This window comes from Palaemon carinicauda, chromosome 38, assembly GCF_036898095.1.
Source record: "Palaemon carinicauda isolate YSFRI2023 chromosome 38, ASM3689809v2, whole genome shotgun sequence".
In the NCBI taxonomy this organism is placed as follows: domain Eukaryota; kingdom Metazoa; phylum Arthropoda; class Malacostraca; order Decapoda; family Palaemonidae; genus Palaemon; species Palaemon carinicauda.
Window position 1 is genome coordinate 41,420,968 of NC_090762.1, and position 4,856 is coordinate 41,425,823.

Below are 4,856 nucleotides of genomic sequence, written 5' to 3' on the forward strand. Positions count from 1 at the left end.
TCAAAGAAAAAACAAAAGTGTAAGAACTAAGTTCTTCAGACTTTTACTTTAAAGTCTTTGATTAAGTTGTAAATTCCCTAAGCATCTACAAAAAATAAAATTCTGGTTATTTTTGGAAGACCAGAACTAACTTTGTGAAAGAATACGAAAATGGAAGTCTTTCTCAATGTACTCATCAACTCGTGAGGTATTTAAGCAATGGGAAGGCGCACCAACATATCAAGAGTCCCTATGAAAGCAATAACTATGAAAGTCAGCAATAACTATGAAGAATAATGCTTACAGGTTTGAAATTGTTCGGTGACCATAATGCTTCAATTACGCAAGTACAAAATCTTGACCGCTCCAATCGTAAAAGATTTTTGGGAAAAAAAAAAAAAAAAAACCAACAACAATTTCATTCGGTTATAAGTTTATTACTGCATTGCCACAATATATGGATTGTTAATATGGATTTTTCTTTTCCAAGGATATATCTATTTCGGAATGTTAGAAGATATTTACGAATTTATTTTTTTCTTTAGATGTGGATAACGATAGGAAAGATTCCAAGTGCAATATAGAACCAAACAATTTATACAAATATTTTTCTTTTACGTAGGAACGCACATCAATCAATCCCCGAATGCTCAACCAACTGCTCCTTTTCGATTATGGAATACTCTTTGAAACTGTTAGTTTGATTGGTTACACTAATCAACCAATCCCATCAAACATTCTTTATCAATTGAACGAGTGTTTCTGTAAATATTGTCACCTCTGTTGGATTATCTTTAAACATATGATACAGTACATAATTTTCCCACTCTTCTTTTGGGTTGTGGTGGCCGGGTGGTAGCATCCTTGCCTGGTGATTGCCAGACTGGGCTTCGGGTCCCACTCAAACTCGTTAGGCCCTTTGGTCGCTGCAACCTCACCATCCTTGGGGGGTTAGGGGAGCCTATAGTTATCTCTGCTGCGTCATCAGCAGGCATTGCCTGATCCTCCTTGGTCCTAGCTTGGGTTGAGAGTCTCTAGGACATTGTCCTGCTTGATAGGGCAATGTCACTGTCCCTTGCCTCTGCCATTCATGAGCGACCTTTAAACCTAGAATCATGAAGCACCAACTGGTTAAGGTAAAAACATTTTTGAAAAAAAATTCTGACCCACTTTTTTGCGAATGCACAAGTATCTTACAGCAGCATCATCATCATCTCCTACGCCTATTGATGCAAAGGGCCTTGGTTAGATTTCGCCAGTAGTCCCAATGTTGAGCTTTTAGTTCAATACTTCTCTATTTATCGTCTACTATTTCGCGCTTCATAGTCCTCAGACATGTAGGCCTGGGTTTTCCAACTCTCCTAGTGCCTTGTGGAGCCCAATTGAACGCTAGGTGAACTAATCTCTCTTGGGGAGTGCGAAGAGCAGGCCCAAACCGTCTCCATCTACCCCTCGCCATGAGCTCATCCCCACATGGCACTCGAGTAATCTCTTATAGTTTCATTTCTAATCCTGTCCTGCCATTATCTCCCAATATCCTTCTGAGGGATATTGGTAGTTGATAGCAAAGTTCAAAGTAACTTTTACCACGAACGTTTGTACCTTTACTTTAGTTTGAAAAAAAAAAAAAAAAGAAACGGAAAGGTCTTTGCTCTCAAGAAACGATCATCATCATCACCTCCTCCTCCTACGCCTATTGACGCAAACGGCCTCGGTTAAGATTTTGCCAGTCATCTCTATCTTGAGCTTTCAAATCAATACTTCATAGTCATCAGCCATGTAGGTCTGAGTCTTACAAGAAACTATATAAAGACCAATTACGCGTGCAGTAAAATGTGTCAATACGTATGAACTATCACTCTTATTCGCTAATGGCGTCATGACCATAGAATCCTGTGCGTTCTTCAGCTCCTGGCATATCTAACCCCCTTTTCTGCGTTTAAGCATCGGCCACACATCTTCAAGAAGAGCTTCCTTGGAGCACCTGGAAACTACCAAGCGTTGCTTTATCAGGCTGACTCACAGGTTTCCATTAAGGTCGCTAATTGTGTTTATCAGCGTACAAATGGACAGTAAGCACTTGGAGAAGAGATGGATTTAACCCACACACAACAATCTCCTTCCTCCCCTGCCCAACTCTCCCTGCTCTCACATCTACTAGCTTCAACCTCCCTACCTCTCACATCCCCTTTGGTTTCTCCCTCATTTCTTCCTGCCTTCCAACCTATCTTCCTCCTTGCCCACACATTTACTCTCCCTCCATCCCTCTTCTCTCATACCCTCTTGGTTTCTCCTGTACCAAAACAGCAGCATATCTTCTTCCTCCTCCTCCTCCTCCTCCTCCATTTCCCTGCCACTACCACTATCACTTCTATTCTGGGTCTCAGCAGAGATAAGCCGTCGTCCCCCGGTCCGAGAGATGCCCTCAATATACCACCCCTTAATACTTCACATCTTCCTGGGCAATCCTCATGCTGGCTGTGCTTTTCCATTCGCCTCTCTCTCTCTCTCTCTCTCTCTCTCTCTCTCTCTCAACATACTACTGGAGGAACGGTATGGGGATTGTGAAGGAGGGGAATGGTAGAGGCCAGGGGGGGGGATATAGAAGTAGGCTGCTGGTATTGATTCGTGTGTGTGTGTGTGTGTGTGTGTTCTCCTAAACGGGGGGGGGGGGGGGGGGCAAAAATGGGGGAAAAAAGTAAAACCAAATTTTAAAAAATTAAACTAGAAAAAAGTCTAATACGGAAACGGGAAAATTGGATAGTACAGGGTTGCAAGAAAAAGAAAAATTGGTCAAGTAATAAAAAAAAATTAGGCTTTCTATTCAATATGACAAGCACTTTGTAATATAAAATCTCCTTCTGATAGAAATACGATAAAATAAAAGATATACTAAGACTATAGATAAAATAAGGGGCTTAAGATGAAAACGAATTAAACAAAATTGTAATTTATGTAAAATAAACTATAACAAGCATGGCATTAAGAAGTCAGTCAATCAATATAAGGAAGGCCTTAGAGCATTGAGTTTTTGCCTCCAAAACAAAGTATTCTTGAAGGAAAATTTACGCATAATAAAACCTTCCTTGCAAATTAAACATAGGATTACACTGTAATGGAATGGTCATCTTACATGAACTGATTATTTACCGTGGACGTATGTTTGTATGTTTATACTATATATATATATATATATATACATATATAAAAATACACATATATAAATACATTATATGTATATATACATATATACTGTATATATATATATATATATACACTAATACACATATACATATAAATACACATATATATATATATAATATATACACAATTATAAATATAAACACATATATATATATATATATACAGTATATACACAATTATACAGGTATATATAAATACATATATATATATATATATATATATGTATATATATATAATATATATATTATATATATATATACACACACAAATATGTACATATGATACATTTTGCGCATTTAAAAGTGTTTTTCATATTTCTAATAAGCCATATGTATTAATACATTAAAGTCTGGATTCTCTTAACGACTTCGGGATCAGACCCCAGGGCGAAATCACTCAAAGACTATAATATTTGACCGGCCGGGTTTCGAACCCTGGTCCAGGATACTTGTATGACATTGACCTTACCACTTTCTTCGTGGTCAAGTGATAAGGTCAATGTCATATAAGTATCCTGGACTAGGGTTCGAAACCCGGCCGGTCAGATACTATAGTCTTTGAGTGATTTCGCCTGGGGTACTGATCCTGAGGTCGTTAAGAGAATCCAGACTTTAATGTATTAATATATATGGCTTATTTGAGATTATACATTATATATATATAATATATATATATATAAACATTATATATATAATATATATATATATAAACATTATATATATATATATATATATATATACTGTATGTATATAAACATTATATATATATATATATATATATATACTGTATGTATATAAACATATATATATAAACACAGCTAAGTGCATGGTAATTGTCCCTTTTGCGTAAAAAAATACACCAACAGTAGCGATAAATTTCCTGTAAATTTGGACCAACTCGTACCGAGCAAGACCTTTAAAACTAAATGAGGGAGGCACGGAATAGAAAGGCTGAAGAGGGGGAGGGGGAGGGGTAGCACAGGGTTAAGAGGAAGGAGTATATAAATATCCGATAAGAGTAGAAAAAAGGCAAAAGGTTGGCAAGAAGGGAGACAGGCGAAGGGGACTGGGTGAGGAGGGCCCCTGGAGGAAGAAGACCCAACCATGTGCCATCACCAAAAGGTTAAAGATGATCTAAGCTGAAGAGGTTAGCTCAGAGAGAGAGAGAGAGAGAGAGAGAGAGAGACCGCGTTGCGTGTGTTCGAGAGAGAGAGAGAGAGAGAGAGAGAGAGAGAGAGCATTGTATGTGTTCCAGAGAAAGTGCGTTGTGTGTTCCTGAGAGAGAGAGAGAGAGAGAGAGAGAGAGAGAGAAGAGCGCGGGCATGTTGTGTGTGTTTCTCTATAAATCTGCAGTAAACAAGAATTTGCAATCGGGATGTAATTCGGGCATGCATATTCTTAATAAATTTAATAATAAAAAAAAAAGTTTTCTTTTGTTTCATACCTTTTTGTGACAATTACTAACGAAACTAGCGTGTGCGCTAGGACGCACGCCACTATCATTATAACATAACTTAAATAGTTCCTAAGGGAGTAAAAGCAAGATTCGTACCTCCAACAAATGACGCAATAGAAACAAAAGGAGAGATAATAACGCCATCTCTTGACATTTGAATAGCAACGTTTTTTTTTTCCTTGCTTGCGTGATATCACTAACCTTTTGATGCCTTCATG